Source organism: Cyprinus carpio, unplaced genomic scaffold (genome assembly GCF_018340385.1).
Source record: "Cyprinus carpio isolate SPL01 unplaced genomic scaffold, ASM1834038v1 S000006712, whole genome shotgun sequence".
Taxonomy (NCBI): Eukaryota; Metazoa; Chordata; class Actinopteri; order Cypriniformes; family Cyprinidae; genus Cyprinus; species Cyprinus carpio.
In genome coordinates, this window is record NW_024879319.1 from 239,856 (window position 1) to 262,537 (window position 22,682).

The following is a 22,682-nucleotide window of genomic DNA, read 5'->3' on the forward strand; positions in this document are numbered from 1 at the left end:
TCACACATAAGTATATATTTTAAAGTGTATAATTTCAGCAACTCTTAAAATTATGCAGAAGTATCTATTATCTTAAAAAAAAAAAATCTAAAGAATTGGTTTTCATGTTTTGTGTTTGTATATGCAAGCAGGCCGCAGGCCAAAACAGAATCCTCATGCAGAAAGACAAATCATTTACAAACAAACTGGATTGTGTTTAGAGAAGTGTGAGTTGACACATAGTAACAGTTGCCATCAGCTGCTCACTGTTAAAGTAATTGTCTTACACATATGCAAATGAAGGACCCAAATGACACCTGTTTTGCAGAAGTTAAACATTTGCTTATACACGTTCTTTGTGTTGTGTGGTGTGTGTGTGTTGGTTTGTGTGGTGTGTGTGTGTCAACTTGTCTGTCTGTGCAGTGAAGAATGTGTGAGGAGTTGAATAGCAGTGCTCTGTCTCAGGAATTCTTTAGCTGCAGGAATGTGCCACAGAAAGCCTCTTTTCTTTGCAGCGATTCTCCTCCCACTGCTTTTCTTCACTCTTTCCTTTCATCCCTCCTCCCTCTCTCGATCCGTGGGACATCTCCTCCCCCGCTCCGCTCTGAATAGTCACTCCTCCCCTTCTCTGGTCTCTGACCCCGCCCCCGTCCGCGTGTGCCGCGCTCTGATTGGCTGGTGCTGAGTAAGCCCTCCCGGAGCCCCACCCTCGGTTCCCTCGTATCCCTCCCTCTCCGTGTGCAGAGGCTGTGGATACAGACGTGTGTCGGGTGGGACTCTCCTGTGTTTCTCGTGTGGATCTAGAGGATGCAGTGAGAGATGGTGCACCAGGACAGCTGCTCCTATCAGGTAGGATCAGATGACAAGACCATCACGGGGGGGAAGGATCTTTCTCTAGAATCTGATCTTTTGCTGAAGGCGATTGCTTAGATGTTTTCTGGAGGAAAAAGGCCACAGAAATCTGATTTTCCAAGATGAAATCACGGCATGATTGTGAGATGTGCTGGTTTTACACGTCATGAGTCAGTGTCAGTGCTTTACCGTGAGGATGTATGAACATGTTCAGGTGACCGAGTGTGTATGCAGTGCTGGTGTGTGTGTGTGTGTGTGTGTGTGTGTGTGTGTGTGTGTGTGTGTGTGTGTGTGCGTTACATCTCATAACCTCAAGAGAAGCGCCCCATTTAATGCAATAACACATCAAACAAACACACACACACTCCACATCACTGTCTTCAGTTAATCACTTGCATCAGTCATTAAAGCCATTAAAGATAAAGTCATTAAAGGTGCCTGAGCTCATGGTATATCGTGGATATAGTCACAGGTCATAAGAAATGTTTACTGCATTATGATATTGATGCGATTTGAAGGGCTTCTATGCAAGAGCAGATCTATTAATTTTTAATCGTCGCTGTGTCGCTGTCTGTTCCTCTGATTGCGCTTTTATTCTGTTGTAACTCTCCGGCTTATTTCTTTTTAAAATCTGTGTCACATTAGAAGATGGTTTTTACTGCTTATACTGGAGGATGGATGATGTACAATATCTCAGACTCGTGTCATGTATGCTTCGGGAAGTGTTTTTCCTGATCTGTGTTTAAACCTAGTGAACACTTGGATTTTCTTCTGGTGTGTGTGCATTTATCTGGAGGTAAAGAGAGGACCTGAGAGAGAGAGAGAGAGGGAGAGAGAGAGAGAGAGAGAGATGTGTAACAGGATGGTCGACTTCCCACAGACCCCCAGAGGAAAACATTTATAGACATTTGTTTTAGGAAGGAACAACATCAGGAAGAGTTTGAGAGAGAACAAGAGATTTAAAAGAGAAGATAAAAGAGTGTGAGACAATTCATGTGGAGTAAAGACATTTATTTAAATTAATGCTTTTAATAACTTAATTTATTATTGAAATTAATGTTTTATTAGTCAAGAATGCATTCAGTTGATCAAAAGTGACAGTAAAGACATTTAATTCTATTTCCAATAAATGGTGTTCTTTTGATGTTCATCTGTGAATCCTGAAATACAAAATATATCACGATTTCCACAAAAAATATTGTGCAGCACAACTGTTTTCCAACCATTGATAATAATCAGAAATGTTTCTTGAGCAGCAGATCATCATATAATAATAATTCACTAATATCATGTGACACTGAAGACTGGAGTAATGATGCTGAAAATACAGCTGTGCATCACAGAAATAAATTACAGTTTAACACACATTCACATAGAAAACAGCTGTTTTACATTCTAATAATATTTCACTGTTTTTACAGTATTTTTGATCAAATAAATGCAGCCTTGATGAGCAGAAGAGACTTTATTAAAAACATTACAAAATCTTACAGAACTCAGATGCTAGTATATTGAATGTAAACTATATTCTTCAACCCTGTAACATTGAGCCCCAAAATTATTTTACTATAACAAGGTGGACAGGTGTCATGGGCTTGAATAACAGTGAGTGACGGTTATTAACACATCTGTAGAGCTGGGAGTGATAGTTTAACTAGGATTTATGTGCAAACGAGAAATATAGAAAGAGTGTTTATGTGCAGGCCAGCAGAGAGCAGCGTGACACAGAATAACACACACAGCACACGGCGCTGACAGCATGAGCATATGCACAACACACACTGACAGATGAAGCAGACAGAGAGGAAGGAAATGAGAAAGAGAGGAATCAGACCTGAAACAGTGTGTGCATGGAGAGCAGAAACAGCATCACAGACGCTTAGAAATCAGAGAGCAGAAATATGACAGCAGGAGAGCTGAAGATGTGCAGGTGAGGAAATAATGTGTGTGTATGGGGACGGGGCCCAATCCTCCAGGGGCCCCTCGAGTAGACCGGTATCCAGGCAACCACCTGCATGGAGACGACTGGTGCCGGCCTGTCTCTGTCTCTGCCTCACACACACACACACACACACACACACACACACACACACACACACACACACACACACACCCTGTCTCTCTCACATGCAGAAACAAATTAAAATAATAATAACCTCTCTCTCTCATTATTTACTCATAAAATGTATCTGTGTGTGCATGACACAACCTGCCCATTTAAGCTAAATTTATTCCAGAATTTTATTTCTATAAATATTTTGTTCTTTTCTAATGTCTGTTTCTGTATTTCTTTGATGGTTGAGGGTGTGGTGTGGTCTGTTCAGCTCCATTAGTCTCAGAATGTGTAGTTTGACAAAACACTCTCACAGAAACACACCAACATGGAAATAAAAATACTTGCATACATATACATTTTAGATTGAGAATAGAAATACATAAGAATGCATGTAATACAGAAAACCATTTGAAAAGGTAATTGAGGTCAAATCATACGAGCAGTGCATCTTGTGAAAACGGTATTATGTGACTGTACCTGCGTGATCTGCTGGAGTGAGATCTGTGTGTCACTGTTACAGTATTACGAACAGAAAAGAGCAAAGAGAGAGAAATAAACCTGTGTCTACCTGGTTTACCTTTATAAGAGCAGTTTTCCAATTAAATGTATGCACCATTTGTGTCCAAATACATTTAATCAGTCAGAATAATAACACACTATTGGGCTGTTCAATTCAAACCACGTTAAAATCCATCTTTGCACTGCAGACACAGAAGCTGCATCTAAAGTGGCTTTTACATGTATTTCTGTTTCATGCAGCTCAGAGATGCCATTTACACTGCAATTACAGTTGCATAAATAATGCTGATATTCATGTATTAAAAATACAATTTTTGAATATTTGATGTTAAATTTTTTATTAAAAAAAATGAAATGATACTTTTAATAAGAAACGAAATGCTCCAGTGGGTGGCAGTAAGTCGCTGTCTTAATGAGTGAGTCACTGAATCATTCATTCAACTGATTATAAAATAAAAACAGATTCGTTCATGAACTAAACGCTGCTGTGTGTTTCATTTGCAAAATTGAGCAAAAACAGACAATATTGTGCTTAAACTGTAACTCACAATATCACATTTGTAGTGGTTCTGCTACTCAGCACTCCTGCTCATGTGATGCTGCTAAATATATATATCATATAGAAATATAAGTCAAAAACCCATCAGGGCATTTATGCTCTCATGTATTACATTTTTACGGTCATTCTAACTGCATTTTAATAACCGTTAGCTAATAAGCTGATGAAGGCCTGTGATTGTTTGTGCAAAGCGAGTGATATGCTCAATACCATCACATCACACATCATAAAAACAACAGTTTATGAAAATACATGTGACACACTCCTATTGTCAATACTTATGTCTGCATATTCACAATAACAGCTGAACTCTACAGAGCTTTTCCAGAACATTTCCATCTTTCTAGATTGTCTGTATAAAGGATCAGTAATTCAGTGGCGTGACGATGTGCTGCAGGGTTTGAGCTGATGTAAGTGTGTCTCGTTTCACCGCTCAGTGATGTTAGACGGGGTGATGTCAGAATGTGCTTGTGTTTGTATATCTGACAGATATTGTCCTCACACACGGAGTCTGATGAAGCTCTGGCTCTCCAGCGGCTCGCTGTGCTACTGTGACTCACAGAGGATGAAGTCAGACTCTGTGATGAGTCTGTGTGTGTGTGTGTGTGTGTGTGTGTGTGTGTGTGTGTGTGTGTGTGTGTGTGTGTGTGTGTGTGTGTGTGTGTGTGTGTGTGTGTCACAGCACAGCAGAACTGATTGTGTCTGTTTTAGTGACAGATCTGGTTTTATGGTAACTTGATCACAGTATACAGTTTATAGTATGTAGACAGCAGGTTTAATTAGCTTGTTCCACTAATTTCAGTGAACATAAACATTGATTTAACACATAACCTCTAAAGAAGCATGTGCAGACATCCATACAGATGTGATTTACTGAGTCTTCAGTGACCCGCTGAAAAACAATTGTGCTTAACTGTACTGAGTGTGCACTTGTAGTGTACTTCAAATCTTAAAAAAAAACTGTACTGCAGATAATGTAATATTAATGAAATGACCTAAAGAGAGACACTTTCATGACTGTTTCTCAATTTACTTTTAAAAAGTGCACTTTATAATAATGTCAATATAAAAAATTCATTGTAAAGTACATTTAAGTCATTTTAATAATATTTTGTCGTGTTTTAAAGAAGTACACTGTTGATTAACATACCAAAGCACATGATTCTCATTTGAATTTGTTATTCAGTAATACATTTAAAGTTAATATATTTTAAATTTACAAAATTCATCCTAATCTTTATAAATGTGTAATTACAAATATTTTTAAATTAGTGCTGTCAAACGATTAATCGAGATTAATTGCATCCAAAATAAAAGTTTTTATGTACATAACGTGTGTGTACTGTGTATATTTATTATGTGTATATGAATACAAACACATGCATGTATATATTTAAGAAAAATATGCTATGTTTATATATAAACTATATTTATATATAATATAAAATATAATGTAAATGTATATACATGTAAAGATTTTCAAAAAATATACTGCATGTGTCACGCTTGCCTACTGGGAGGAACAAGAAGACATGGAGTAAACACAAATAATGTTTGTATGTATGTGTGTGTGTGTGTGTGTGAGAGAAAGAGAGAGAGTGTGTGTGTGTGTGTGTGTGTGTGTGTGTGTGTGTGTGTGTGTGTGTGTGTGTGTGTGTGAGAGAGAGAGAGAGAGTGTGTGTGTGTGTGTGTGAGAGAAAGAGAGAGAGTGTGTGTGTGTGTGTGAGAGAGAGAGTGTGTGTGTGTGTGTGTGTGTGTGTGTGTGTGTGTGTGTGTGTGTGTGTGTGTGTGTGTGTGTGTTGTTCATGCTCTTCGTGTCTCGCTGCTGCCACCTGCTGTTCTCTGTGTGCACGTCTTCAGCTCGTCCTCCTGTGTTTCTGTCTCAGGCCCAGAAGAATGAGCGGGAGTCCATCCGGCAGAAGCTGGCGCTGGGCAGTTTCTTCGACGATGGGCCGGGAATCTACAGCAGCTGCAGCAAGAGCGGCAAACCCAGCCTGTCCTCACGGTCAGTAACGGAGAAATCATAAACACAGAGAAATCATGTTCTGCACTTCATATGTGCGTAAACACTAGAGTTCACACATTTCAGGTCATTTAGATTTTTAAATATTTATGAATGAAGTCTCTTCTGCTCAGCAAGGCTGCATTTATTGAATCAAAAATACATTTAAAACAGTGAAATATTATTATAATTTAAAACAGCTGTTTTCTGTGTGAATCTCTGTTAAAGTGTAATATATTTCTGTGATGTGCAGCTGTATTTTCAGCATCATTACCCCAGTCTTCAGTGTCACATGATCTTCAGAAATCATTCTAATATGATGATTTGCTGCTCAAGAAACATTTCTGATTATTATCAATGTTGAAAACAGTTGTGCTGCACAATATTTTTGTGGAAACCGTGATACATTTTATTTTTCAGGATTCACAGATGAACAGAAAGTTCTAAAATGCGGCATTTATCTGAAAGAAAAAAAGAAAGAAAAAAGCACTTTTGATCAGTTTAATGCATCCTTGCTGAATAAACTTGCTGAAAAAACTATTATTATTATTAGATTACCATGTATATATATATAAATTAATAACATTTTAACTAATAGATATAACCATACTTGGCCAGTTTATTATTGTAATCACAGTTGATTAAAATAATTGTTTTGAATTACACGTGTTCTGAAGTGTTTAAATATGCTTAATGGATAAAACAAGGGTTAAAAATTCTTAAGTGATTTTGGTGACGAATTGGAGTTAAAGGTTTTTACCGAGGGAAATTTGGAACTTTTTATCTTCTTAAAAAAACTCAGAAAATACTGTCAAAGCACGGAAAAAGAAAAGAAAAAACTTTAATATGTTGTTATAAATCAATGTGAATAATATATGAGCAAACCTCAGTAAATGCCTTCAGAATATACAGAGGAGTACAGCTGTAAAGATCAGTGCATGTTAGAGAGACAGAAAATTTAAAACATATATACTGTATCTGAAATCTACAGGCACAAAAAGATAAAGTGCAATAATAAAACCAGGCAAGTGTATACACACACACACACACACACACATACATATGGGTGCAGGACACTATAGTTCATTTATGTTAGTGAGGATAGCAAAATCAAGTAAACTATGAAATATTTTACCCAAAAATTCTTCATACAGTGCACTACCAGTAAAACTGATACAAATTTAGGATCAGAAATTATTCAGACACTTTGACCTGAGCATGTGTTGCTGAAGGGGTTTTTCTTTTTCCTTTTTTTTTTTTTTTTTTTTTGCTAATGTGACCTTTTTACACCACAGACAGAACAAAACGATTGGTTTTATCTAATTGTGTACTTACATTAACAGCTGAATTATTTTTGGTTGATTGTAATTCATTACATAACTTTCTATCAAAGTGATCTGACATTATCAAGATGGAGTTCTTGTCGTATTTTATTACCATTTTCTAAACTATAGTGAAGAAACCGTGATATAATGTGAGAAATGTTGAAGGGGTCTGAATAGATTTTGTTTTGGCTGTATGTATACACACAGACGGAGCACAGGGACACGGGCCTTTTCTTCAACTTTCCCTGACCACAGCATGAGAGCGGAGCTGGGGCTCAGATAGTGAAACAGCGTCACGTTCCTGTGTTTGTGTGGTGAAGCCGAGCTTTCAAACACTCTCTCTATGAACATGAAGGGCTTCCCCCTCCAGCTCCGCACCCCACACACACACACTCTTCCCAAAAGGGAAGAAGCTCCTTCTCTCAAACACACACACACAACTTTAACCTGATTCCTTGCTGCTCACTTTCAGTTTCACATGGCCGGGATGAGCACTTCTCTTGTCATTTCTCTGTCATGTTGACACAGTGTCGTCATTACAGTAAAACATGAACACTGTGACCATCATCATTCTGCTCTAGATCTACCTTACTTCTGCTAGAGCCGTGAGGGAGAATCCCATGATCTTTAAGACGGGACACTACAGGCAAAATTGTTTTTTTGCATGCACTGCTCACTTTTGAGATTTTGGGCTGTTCTGCTTCCATAACTTGTCTTCTTTTAACATCTTCAGCCATATTGCTCTACCTGCACCTGACTTTAATCATAATACAAAACATACAATCCAATTCTCACAACACAAGACTGTTTCTTCACTTTCACTTCAGCAGCACGTGCACACACCAAACTTTACTGTTTTATTCCTATTTATTTTTCTAAAAGGCTTTTCCCTGTAAATATCATTTAGCTGATTTTATTATCTGTGGAGGTCAATTATTGTACAGTTTTTTTCTAAATGAGTTTTTTCTCCGCTTCAGCAGCAGTTTTATTTCTATCTGTGTTCTGAAGGGTTTTATGGAGGGGTTTGTTCATAAATCTTTCACATTGATTTATACAGCATTTTAAATCAATGTGTTGTTGTTTTTGTTGTTCTTGTTGTAGTTTTTCCTGTTTTTCTGGCTGTTTGTGATTTGTGGAGTGATAAAAAGAGAAATGCAAAATCCCCTCTGTAAAAACCTTTAACGTGTCAGCAGAATCAAATGAGAATTTGACCTGGCTTCATCCATTATGCATATTAAAACAACACTTCAGAACACCTGTCATTCAAAACACCGCTCTCCATTAAATGTGATGAATAAACTGGTGAATTATGGCGATATCTGTTAGTAAGTTAAATGTTTATCTGTCAGTTAAAATGTTCATCTGCTTTAAGGAGAGAGTGATTTTCATAGTTCATAAACAGTAATCTAGTCAGTCAATATTCTGACTTTGTGGAATTGTATTCAATTCTTTGTAGAAAAAAAAAAGTTTTAATTTCAGCCATTTAGACTAAATCTGCAATCAGACATTTTCAATTCCTTACATTTTTATGTTTCATGCCATTTTATTGCTTAAACACAATAACAAAAATCCAATTTTAAATGTCTTTAAATTGCAAGCAGTTGCAAAGCACACAGAGTCTTAAAGTGAAGCGCTCTAGCAACGTTCAGCTGGATCCTCAAGTCGAGTTTTTCTGATGCTTTCAGCAGTTTTCCTTTTCCTGCGCGTTTCACTGCTTTGTGTGACTTTCAGGCGATATTGCTGCTGATGTCACCGCGGGTATTCCAGTGCTCTCACTTTGTGCTTTTCTCAAATCAACGCTGTTTTATTTATACAGCACCCTCCAAAACCATAAAAAAAAATTCAACCAAAGTACTGTACACAAGAGCGTAAACATAAAACAGACATTCCCAGAGTGATTTAAAATATCATCATTCTGCATTAGTAATGATTAAACTGAGTTTTTGGGCTGAAGTTTTTAACAGCACTGCATATCCTCACAGGCTCCAGAGCGGAATGAACCTGCAGATCTGCTTCGTCAATGACAGCGGCAGCGACAAAGACAGTGATGCAGACGACAGCAAGACAGAGACCAGCCTGGACACACCGCTGTCTCCCATGGTACACACACAGAGACACACACACTCTGCTGTTTCCTCTAACAGAGGTCACACAAGCAGTATTTTGAGACAGCCCCATCCAGAATGCCCCTAAATTGGGGATGTTGTTTCCAAGCCTTGGCTTCCCAGCAGACAGAGAGGCTGAGTCAGAGAGGGTCATAGGCCAGAGAAATGACCCCACCTACACTGACCCTGTGCAATGATCATTCATCTGCCCAATCATTACAACACACTGGCATGTGTAGATCCCCCCTATACATGCACCGCATCAGTCTCTCACACACACACACACGCATACACACACACACACACACACACACACACACACACACACATACACAAACATACACATACACTCACACACACACATACACATACACACACACACATACACTCACACACACTCACACACACGCATACACACACTCCCACTTTCACACACACACACACACACACACACACACACACACACACACACACACACGCACACACACACACTCACATGCACACACACACACAAATACACACACACTCTCTCTCTATCTCTCTCTCTCACACACACACACACACACACACACACTCTCACGCACACACACTCACACACACACTCACACTCTCTCTCTCTCTCTCTCTCAACACTCTCTCTCTCTCTCTCTCTCACACACACACACACGCACACACACACTCACATGCACACACACTCACACACACTCACACTCTCTCTCTCTATCCCTCTCTCTCTCACACACACACACACACACACTTTAAGTCACTTAAGTGACCTTTTATTTCATTAATTTTATATTAATATTACATGGTAATCAGGGAGAAACAGAACACACACATGTTGGAATTAATACATCAAAAAACTATTGGAAACTATTAAGGGAACTCAGGCAGGCAAAAGGGGGAAAAACTAAACAAAAACTAATTATCTGCAAGCACAGTGTGTTTTTAAAAGGGTCATGACATGGATTTTTTTTATATAATTATTATTTTATAGTTTTGTTTTGTTTTTCAACTGCTGACACACAAAATCTTTACTTGTCACACAATTTCTGAAAGCCGACACTCAAACAGCAGAAGCACACACCAAACCTGCAAAACCATACACTAATTCTCAGCCTTTGAATTTCATAAAACACTTTTTGCAAAACAACGCAATTCTCTATGTAACACAAAAATCTAACAGGAATTAATATTGTGACAAAGGTGTTTGCAAATGTTTGCTTTTGAGATGTGTCTGTGATTTTTTTAAATTAGTGCTTCATTTTTCATTTTGAAAGAGATGTGAGGCATTTTTTTTATTTTGTGTGTTCCTTGAGTTGGCAGACATGGCCTAATGGATAGAGAGTCAGACTTCTAACCCGAAGATCACGGGTTCGAGTCTCAGGTCTGGCAGCGATTGTAGGTGGGGAGTGGTGAATAACCAGCGCTCTCTCCACCTTTACAGTTTTTCTCGATTGCTTAAATACATTTGCCCACTCTGACATCACATTTTCAAAACCGTTAACACACAGGATAAAACTGAAGCTCAATGGCCAAAATGACTCATTTTGTTAGCAAAATGCTCTAACACTCACAAAACATTAAAAACATGCAACATAAGCAAAATATTTCCATCAAACACCACAACTTGTGGTCAAATTAATTTATTCTTTCAATCAATCATTACACAATGGACAACAAAATACAAAATGCAGCCATCAATATGAAATATGATACTTTACAAACTCAAATGGATACTGGAAAAAAAAAGCTACCAAAGGAAACTTATGGGTGGAAATACCTTTTACAGTTTTTCTCGATTGCTTAAACACATTTGCCCACTCTGACATCACATTTTCAAAACCGTTAACACACAGGATAAAACTGAAGCTCAATGGCCAAAATGACTCATTTTGTTAGCAAAAATGCTCTAACACTCACAAAAACATTAAAAACATGCAACATAAGCAAATATTTCCATCAAAACACCACAACTTGTGGTCAAATTAATTTATTCTTTCAATCAATCATTACACAATGGACAACAAAATACAAAATGCAGCCATCAATATGAAATATGATGCTTTACAAACTCAAATGGATACTGGAAAAAAAAAGCTACCAAAGGAAACTTATGGGTGGAAATACCTTTTTAAAAAAAAAAAAAAAAAAAAAAGATGTACATTTTATCTTTCACATTTAGTCCATTCGTTCTTGACGATTATGCCACAGGTTCTCATCAACATCGCATAGAATGTTTTCCCTTGCAATGCAACGAGGGAAATACCTTCTTGCATGGCGTATCCATCCCTGGCAGTCCTCTGCACCTATTGCCAGCATTCATTGCCTCCAGGAGGGGCATCTGCTCATATGGCCGGTGATCATACACCTTCCACCTCCAAGCAGACAAGAACTCCTCGATTGGGTTTCAGAAAAGGCGAGTATGCAGGGAGGAATTGTATCATAATACGAGGCTGTGCTGCAAACCATTCATTCACAAGGCGAGAGTGGTGGAAAAGCCACATTGTCCCAAATTATGACATACAGAGTCATGCCAGGCCTCAACAGCCCTCTCTCTTCGGGTGGAATCAGTAATTCTTTCACTGCATCAAGAAATGTGATGAGGCGTTCTGTATTGTATGGGCCAATAGTTGGTATGTGGCAAAGGACTCCATCATTGGAGATGGCAGCACACATGGTGATATTGGCACCCCTCTGACCTGGCACTGTGACAGTGGCCCTCTGCCCAATGATGTTCCTCCCGCGTCGCCTCACTTTACAGAGGTTGAAGCCGGCTTCATCCACAAAAATGAATTTGTGATGTGCCCCTTCAGCTTCAAAGCTCCATTATTCTCTAAGAGAAAGAGCAAATTCATAAAGCAAATTATTCCAGTCGCATGTAACTATGGAAAACAAGGTATTACAAAACAAATCTGTACCTGCACATACTGGAATCGTGCCTCCTTTACGATGTCAGAGTTTCTTTGAAATGGAACTCTGTACAGCTGCTTCATTCTGACATGGGTTCGTTTAAGGACTCGATCTATAGTTGCCAAACTCACACTGTTTATATTTCTAAATGCTCCCTGATCTGCAATTACTGCTGCCTGGATTTCACGCAGTCTGATTGCATTGTTTGCCACTACCATATCTACAATGGCAGACTCCTGTTCAATACTAAATATCTTTCCTCTGCCACCAAGTGTGGCAATGTGTGGATTCTATAAAGTAAAAGCAAAAGCATGTCAAAATTGACATTACTGTATGAAACTCACATAAATGGGATTGATAAAATATCTGCATTACTGTAGACACAGTTTGTTCTGCTAAGAGGGCAATACAGTAAAGCTGAAATACACAGTGGTATACATTACAGTAACACTGTGAATTACCTGTTCTCATTCCGAAAAAGCCTGACAATAGATGCCACAGTGCTCCGACTCAGAATGGGCCGGACCCTTTGTCCAGCCTTTCTAAAGGACAAGCCATGATTGATGACATGGTCAATAATTGTTGCCCGAATTTCATTTGAAACTTGAGCTTGATTTTGTCCTCTTGCTGCTGCAGCTCTCCACCACGCATACAAACTCCTCTTCCTCGGGCCCCTCTGCCATGGCCTCTTACTCTCCTTCCGTGCCTATGGCCTCTTTGATCCATGCTTGCAAATAGCAACACAGAGGTGGCATCTTTTATAGATGGATGAGGACTGATTGCTGATTGAAGAGTTGTGCAAATGAGTTTCACACAGGTGCATAGAGATTTATAATTATGCAAGTAGTTTCTATCAGCTGTGAATAGATTTTTTTCTTTTGTTCAAACACAGTGAATCCAATAGAGTTTGGGGCCTTTCAATGAGATCTGTGGTAACTGTTTGAAAAAAGGGTGTGAAAAAATGTGTGAAACAAATGAAAAAGTGTTAAAACATTTTGCAAGAGAAGACTTCTGCTGTGCTAATAATGTGATGATGAAGATCAAGCGGATCCCAGTTTCATTTAGTGTGTCTTAGCAAATGAGAAAAACTGTAAAAAAAAAAAAAAAAAAAAAAAAAAAAAAAAAAAAAAAAAAAAAAAAAAAGATATATACATTTTATCTTTCACATTTAGTCCATTCGTTCTTGACGATTATGCCACAGGTTCTCATCAACATCGCATAGAATGTTTTCCCTTTGCAATGCAACGAGGGAAATACCTTCTTGCATGGCGTATCCATCCCTGGCAGTCCTCTGCACCTATTGCCAGCATTCATTGCCTCCAGGAGGGGCATCTGCTCATATGGCCGGTGATCATACACCTTCCACCTCCAAGCAGAGAAGAATCTCCTCGATTGGGTTCAGAAAAGGCGAGTATGCAGGGAGGAATTGTATCATAATACGAGGGCTGTGCTGCAAACCATTCATTCACAAGGCGAGAGTGGTGGAAAGCCACATTGTCCCAAATTATGACATACAGAGTCATGCCAGGCCTCAACAGCCCTCTCTCTTCGGGTGGAATCAGTAAGTCTTTCAATGCATCAAGAAATGTGATGAGGCGTTCTGTATTGTATGGGCCAATAGTTGGTATGTGGCAAAGGACTCCATCATTGGAGATGGCAGCACACATGGTGATATTGGCACCCCTCTGACCTGGCACTGTGACAGTGGCCCTCTGCCCAATAATGTTCCTCCCGCGTCGCCTCACTTTACAGAGGTTGAAGCCGGCTTCATCCACAAAAATGAATTTGTGATGTGCCCCTTCAGCTTCAAGCTCCATTATTCTCTAAGAGAAAGAGCAAATTCATGAAGAAAATTATTCCAGTCGCATGTAACTATGGTAAACAAGGTATTACAAAAAAAATCTGTACCTGCACATACTGGAATCGTGCCTCCTTTACGATGTCAGAGTTTCTTTGAAATGGAACTCTGTACAGCTGCTTCATTCTGACATGGTTTCGTTTAAGGACTCGATCTATAGTTGCCAAACTCACACTGTTTTATATTCCTAAATGCTCCCTGATCTGCAATTACTGCTGCCTGGATTTCACGCAGTCTGATTGCATTGTTTGCCACTACCATATCTACAATGGCAGACTCCTGTTCAATACTAAATATCTATCTGTGTGGATTCTATAAAGTAAAAGCAAAAAGCATGTCAAAATTGACATTACTGTATGAGAGTCACATAAATGGGATTGATAAAACATCTGCATTACTGTAGACACAGTTTGTTCTGCTAACAGGGCAATACAGTAAAGCTGAAATACACAGTGGTATACATTACAGTAACACTGTGAATTACCTGTTCTCATTCCGAAAAGAAGCCTGACAATAGATGCCACAGTGCTCCGACTCAGAATGGGCTGGACCCTTTCTCCAGCCTTTCTAAAGGACAAGCCATGATTGATGACATGGTCAATAATTGTTGCCCGAATTTCATTTGAAACTTGAGCTCGATTTTGTCCTCTTGCTGCTGCAGCTCCTCCACCACGCATACAAACTCCTCTTCCTCGGGCCCCTCTGCCATGGCCTCTTACTCTCCTTCCCGTGCCTATGGCCTCTTTGATCCATGCTTGCAAATAGCAACACAGAGGTGGCATCTTTTATAGATGGATGAGGACTGATTGCTGATTGAAGAGTTGTGCAAATGAGTTTCACACAGGTGCATAGAGATTTATAATTATGGAAGTAGTTTCTATCAGCTGTGAATAGATTTTTTTCTTTTGTTCAACACAGTGAATCCAATAGAGTTTGGGGCCTTTCAATGAGATCTGTGGTAACTGTTTTGAAAAAGGGTGTGAAAATTTGTGAAACAAATGAAAAAATGTTAAAACATTTGCAAGAGAAGACTTCTGCTGTGCTAATAATGTGATGATGAAGATCAAGCGGATCCCAGTTTCATTTAGTGTGTCTTAGCAAATGAGAAAAACTGTAATACCATGACTGAGGTGAGACCCTTGAGCAAGGCACCATACCCCCAACTGCTCCCTGGGCGCCGCAGCATTGGCTGCCCACTGCTCCAGGCGTGTGTTCACGCTGTGTGTGTGTATGTGCACTTGGATGGGTCAAATGCAGAGCATAAATTCCGAGTATGGGACACCATACTTGGCCACACTTCACTCACTTCTTGGACTTGTGTGTAAAGTTTTGAAAAAAGGAGGCAAGGTTTTGAAAATGTGTCTAAGCAGTTGAAAAAAACCCCATAACATGTTCCTTGAGGTTTATTTATAATGATAATAAAGTTTTTTGCACAAAACAAACAAACAAACAAATATATGGAAAAATTATTATTTTCAACCCTCATTCTGACCCTCTGTCTAAAACGAGCTGTTTTAAGGGGCGTGTCCTTTAAGGCTTGTCAGTAATCAGCTGCTGTTGTGATTGGCTAATGTCATTGCATAGGAAAAAGTATCAAAGCCCCCTCACTATTGCATGTGAGTGTTTTGCCAACATGATCAGCAGTGGTACAGCAGCCATGGCGAAGGCCTTCAGAGAACGATGGTTACATACATAACCATGATGTTCCCTTTCAGTCAGTCACTCTCGATGTTACATCGGATTACCGACGAATTGGTATCCCTACCAAAGTGCCACGGATACTTCCCCTTCCAGTGTCCTGTGGAGCCTCCTGCACTCCTTCTTTTTGGCATAGGCCGGGGCTTACCACAAGAAGACCAGTAACTGCTGCTATGGCACTACCCACTCGGTAAGACTGGATAACATTGGGAAAACGTGCCTGTTCCACTTGGAACCGGAACATTACAGAAGCCCATCCTTCCCGAAGGAGGTTTCGGAAGCACTTACACATATGAACATCCGTCTAGGAGCATATAGAAGATTAGAGGTGATTTTAACCCTCTTGAAAAATAGCAGGAAGTCTGCCTGGGCAACACAGGATCTGAGGCTATACCATGGACTTTACACATATGGGATCCACTTGGGTCTCTACATATGGAATCCAGCCCTCTACCAGTTCTCACGGATTCATCGAGTGAGGGCCTGGCACCAGATGCTCCGCCACGTCTGGCTGCCGAGGGGACAGAGGAGCTCGACAGGGTCTACGATATGGACTCTGGAGTGGTTTTAGCAAGCCAACCCGAGGCCGGCTCTTCTCAGTGCTTCTACCCATTTGAGGTGAGAACACAGGAGGATGCCGGCTCCACACAAAGGCTAAAGAAACTAGCGAACATGTTGTGGGTCGCCCAGTCCACAGTTCTACAAATATCTGCCAGTGAGGTGCCGCAAGCCAGTGCCCAGGAGGATGTAATACTTCTAGTAGAGTGAGCTCGTAACCTGAATGGGCACATCCTGTACCTGATAAACCAGGGTAATGGCACCCGCCTCTGGTAGTTGAGAATGTTGTGCAGAAGGATCGACACATGGAAGTACGCGTCCTTCAGGTCGAGCGCTGCAAATCAATCTTGGGTACGGATGCACCCGAAGATGCGTTTCTGTGTCAACATCTTGAACGGTAACCGGTGAAGGGCTCGGTTTAAGACATGCATGTCCAAGACCGGTCATAACCCACCGCCTTTCTTGGGAACAATGATGTAGGGGCTGTAAAACCCTGTCTTCATAGCAGCTGGAGGGACCGGCTCTAACACATCCTTCATCAGTAGGACTGAATCGCATAGCTGAGTCTGTTGGTCAGCAGGGGCCAGCAAGACGATCTGGGTAGCCAAGCACCAGGACACCATGCAAGCTGGACCAGCGGGACCACCGACGTACTCACAGTGGGGCAGCAAGGTGGAACGCAGGGACCCAGTCCCTGGGTGGACCGAAGAGGGGTCTGAATGTGCAGTGCAATGCTTACCTGGTTCCACGGTTTGGCAGAGGGTGTGTGAGTAGGGCCTTTGATGATGCTTTCAAACCACCCGCTGCTGCCTGCTGGTGAGAGAGGTGGATGAGTGTGGTCCGGTGTTGGTCCGTCCGTGACTCTCCATGCCTTCTTGGGACCCAGAGACAGAGAAAACTGCTTTCGCGTTGAGATTCTTGGAAACCAGATTTCTCCACCTGGCCCTCCTCTGTGGGAGGGAGTGGTGCATTCACCATCCCCTAAAGAGCAGTTCCCTCTCTCTCCTGGCCACCCATCCCAGGGCCTCTTGCTCTTCTGCTCACCATCAGGTTTGACGGGGCCCGGACTGGTGGGGTGGCATGCCTATGCCCAGCTCCACGGCGCCGCTTGCTCAAGGCTGTTGCAGATGCGGCATGAGAGTATGGTGGATGCAGGGGGCCACCCTCGGCGATGAGCAGGCTGGGGCGTTGTGGCTGGTGGACAAGTTGAGGCAGCAGCTGCCCGCCGGGGGAGAAGGTCGGATCACCTAAGGTGTGCTACTGTACAGCCGAGAACTGCTGGGCCATGTTCTTGACTGCATCACCGAAGAGGCCGTTCTGGAAAACAGGGACCTTGAGGAACCAAACTTGTCGGTGTCCCTCATGTTGATTAGACACAGCCAGAGGTGACGCTCCTGGACCTATGCTGAGGTATGCTGTGGACACTGCATGAACCAGAGAACTCGCAGTGACCTTCGTCGCTCGGAAAACCTCTGGCTTCATTATCCATCAAACACTGTGTTACAGTGGACCCAAAATCAGAGACTGTGTCAAAACTCTGGAATGTAGAAATAAACAAAGCTTTAGGATTTTACAGTTTTTTTTCAACTGCGTACACACTTTTTCAAAACTTTGCCTCTTTTTTTAAAAAACTACTGTATACACACAAGTCCAAGAATCACACACACAAAACGCAAAATGCCTCACATCTCTTGCAAAATGAAGCACTGCATTCAAAATATCACAAACTTATCTCAAAAACAAACATTTGCAAACACCTTTGCCATAATATTAATTCCTATTAGATTTTTGTGTGTTACATAGAGAATTGTGTGCTGTGTTTTGCAAAAGTGTTTTTATGAAATTGAAAACTGAGTCAAAGGCTGAGAATTAGTGTATGGTTTTGCAGATTTGGTGTATGCTTCTGCTGTTTGAGTGTCAGCTTTCAGAAACTGTGTGACAAGTAAAGATTTTGTGTGTCATCACAACTGTACATGATTGTAAAATAAAGCCGGAATATTTTAAAGTGTCTTATCAAAAGTAAGTATGGATCATCTCAGATCATTCAGGAGAACAGGATCATCAGGGTTTGAGTTTTTTTATGCTGATATTGTAAATGCTGTACTGTTTAGTACACAATCAAATTATTTCCACTGTATGCTGAAATTCACTGGCTCCAGATGGAGAACAGTATAATATTTGTGACTATGGACCACAAAACCAGTCATAAGGGTCAATTTCTTGAAATTGAGATTTATACATCACCTGAAAGCGGAATGAATAAGCTTTCCACTGATGTATGGTTTGTTAGGAGGACAGTATTTGGCTGAGATACAACTATTTGAAAATCTGGAATCTGAGGGTGCAAAAAAAAAAAAAAAAAAAATTCTAAATATTATATATATATATATATATATATATATATATATATACATACATACATATATATATATACATATATATATATATACTGAAAAAAAGTTGTTCAAATGAAGTTCTTAGCAATGCATATTACTAAAAAATATTAAGTTTTGATATATTTACAGTAGGAAATGTACAAAATATCTTCATGGAACATGATCTTTACTTAATATCCTAATGATTTTTGGCATAAAAGAAAAATCTAGAATTTGACCCATACAATGTATTTTGGGCTATTGCTACAAATATACATATGCTACTTATGACTGATTTTGTGCTCTAGGGTCACATTTGTCTTCTGTTCTCTCTGTCCATCTGTCCTCAGAGCAAACAGAGCTCGTCCTACTCGGACAGAGACACCACGGAGGATGACTCGGAGTCTCTGGAGGACATGGACTTCCTGAGCCGACAGAAGAAGCTGCAGGCCGAGGCCAAGCTGGCTCTCGCGATGGCCAAACCCATGGCCAAGATGCAGGTGGAGGTGGAGAAGCAGAACCGTAAGAAGTCTCCTGTGGCAGATCTGGTATGTGTGCTTCACTCTGAACTCCAGCCAGTGCTAACCAGAGCCGATCGCTCAAAAACAAAAAAAGTCTTCCGTCAGTCAGGCAGTGTTGGGAAGCTTACTTTGGAAATATAATAGGTTACAGATCACAAGCTACCCTATTTAAAAAGTAACAGTAGTGTAACTATTTCGATTACTTTATTAAAGTAATGTAACTGACTACATTTAATTACTTTTTGATTACTTTTCTAAATGTTTTCAACTGTTAATAATATTGAAACATGTAAAGCAGGCAGGGTAATATATATATAAATACAGTACACAACACTGATTACTGCCAGACTTTCACTATCCCTCATCATTTGAGTTAAGATTATAATAATTTAAGCACAGCCACCATAAAATCAGACTTGCTTCGAGATCATTCTGATGTTAAATACAGATTTAAAATCATAAAAAGAAGTAGTTTAATAGCTATGATGCTTTTTTTTAATCAGATCTTTTCATAGCTATGACAGGAAACACTGGCGTCTAACAATGGCTTGGGGGAAAAAACGTAATAAAAAAATATTTTAAAAAATAAAGTATTTACATAAACCTATCAAATAGGTAATAAAACAATTATTGAAATATGTGTCCTGAACTTCTGAAACATTGGTGTCTCATATTTTAGAGCAGTCACAGCAATTTATGAGAGAAACCAATCAGATGACCCTCTTTGTAATCGTCAACATTTCATAAGTAACTGTAATTTGATTACACTTTTTTTTTCTCAGTAACTGTAACTGATTACATTTATTTTGTAATTAAATTACATAATTGAGTTATATGTAGCTAGTTACTCCCCAACACTGTCAGTCAGTCAGATTAGGTCAGATTCTCAGTCAGCTGACACAGGGTCTGTAGTTATCATCCTGACTAGACCTCATCATTAGCACTAAACAATGGCACTTAGCTGTATTGAATATGCACTTGTAGTGTACTTCACATATTAAAATATGTTTTTAAAAACTGTCACTGCAGATAATATAATATGAATGAAATAAAAGACCACTTAAGTGACTTAAAGAGAGACTGTTTCTCAATGCACATTTAAAAAGTGACCTTAGTAATAATGTCAAATTAAAGGTTTTGCTTTAAAGTACATTTTAAATCGTTGTATTTTAATAATCTTTTGTCATTCTGATATACTAAAGAACATGTAAAGTACTTGTAAAGTACATATTACATTTCTAAAAAGCACTGTAAAGTTCAGCTACAAAAATCAACTTCATTACAAACATAAAACAACAAATAAAATTAAAGAAAATAAATAAAATAACAAAATACATAATACTAAAAACAAAAATAAATTTCAGCTACCAGCACATATAGCAGTACTTTCAATTATTAAATTACATATAAAGATGTACTGAAGTCCTACTCAAGCAGCTAATTGCATTTAATTAATATAAATTGCAACTATATTACTTTTTCATTTAATTGTACATTGACATGCAATTAGGTGTCTAAATCATTATATTTATTTCACACTTATATACAATACTATATTCTATTAATGTACACTGCCACGCAAAAGTTTGGGATCAGTAAGGTTTTTTTTCTTATGCTCATCAAGGTTGTATTTATATGATCAAAAACAGTAATAATGTGAAATATTGTTGCAGTTTATAATATTGGTGTCTTATTTTAATATGCTTTATATAATTTATTTCTGTGACGCAGTGCTGCATTTTCATCAGCCATTACTCCAGTCTTCATTCTAATGCTGATTTATTATCAGTATATCAGTGTTGAAACTGTGCTGCTTAATATTTTTTTTGGATCTTGTGATACTTTTTTCTTTGCTTCTGTGTTGAATAAAAAGTTAAAAAGAACAGCATTTATTCAAAATATAAATATTTTGTAACAACGCGTCTTTACTGTCACTTTTTATCCATTTAAGTATTCATTTCTTAAAAAAATAAATAAATACTGACCAAAATCAAAGCAAAAAAAAGAATAGTAGTGTATATTGTAACACAACTTTTTTTACTTTTTATTTATCAAAGAATCCTGAAAATACTATCACAAGTCCCAAAAAATACTAAGCAGTGATAATGAATCAGCATATTAGAGTGATTTCTGAAGGATCTGGAGCAATGATGCTGAAAATTCAGCTTTGATCACAGAAATAAAATATATTGTAAAGTATATTAAAATAGAAAACTATTATTTTAAATTGCAATTATATTTCACAAAATTAAATTTTTTTCTGTATTTCTTATCAAAAAGATGTAGCCTTGATGAGCATAAGAAAATTCTTTAAAAAACTTTTAAAATCTTACTGATCCCAAACTTTTGAATGGCAGTGTATATTGTTTCTGTAATAAGTACCCTTTAAAAAGTATGCTTAATTGTATTTTACACATGAAAATTCGTGTATATATATATATATATATATATATATATATATATATATATATATATACACATATTTATATATAAAAAATAATAATGATTAAGAAGGATAGACTGTTATATAATATATATATAATATATATATATATATATATATATATTTATTTATTTATAAAGAGTTCAGATGCAAAAGCCATAAAACATAGAATGTCTTTATGTTTTAGGGTTGAATGTGTAGTCTATGGTGTCAGATGGAATATTATCATGTCACACTATAGGTGACGTGTTTTGGTCAGTTTATATATAGAAATACAATCAAAGCAGTAATGGTGATATAAGCAGAGTTCCAGTAGAAGAAGAGACGTCATGCGTGGCCTGCATTGAGAACGCCTCCGCTCCACCCGCTGAACTGAAACTGTGACACACCGCAGGAAGCAGCTGCTCTCGGCTCTTCCTCCAGCGCTGAGTGAAGCGATGAAGAGCGAGCGCGGCTCACGTCAGGCTCACGCCGCAGGGGTACGCTCGCAGGGAAATTCTCCCGCAGCATCAGAGACCCACACGAGAGACGGACAGCGAAACTCTCACAGCACTGCTGCACACGAGAGCAAAACCTGACCTCTGCTGTCACAGCCTCTGTTAGATCATCTCCTCTCAGCCTGCAGGGGAGACATCTTCCACGTGTTACACAGCCAGTGCAATGAGTTTAGACCGTGCGGAGCGATTATATTTGCTGTACAGCACCACCTCACATCAGAGCTGTTACTCATCCACAGCTCCTGTCCGGATGCTAGGGATCAGACTCACACTGCATTACTGTCCAGTGCCTGTAGATGTGAATGCACAGCTGATGCAACGACATGCAACTCTCATTTAAACACACTCTTATCAGTCATAACTTGAAACTTTCACACACACCGTCACATGGAGTCTATAGTACTTTTTTGTCAAAACTGTAG

The 22,682-nt window shown here is 39.1% G+C and overlaps 1 pseudogene; it reads left to right on the forward strand.

Moving 5' to 3' along the window:
- The window catches only part of LOC109106545, a 39,036-nt pseudogene that overhangs the window by 13,104 nt on the left and 3,250 nt on the right, over nucleotides 1–22,682 (forward strand).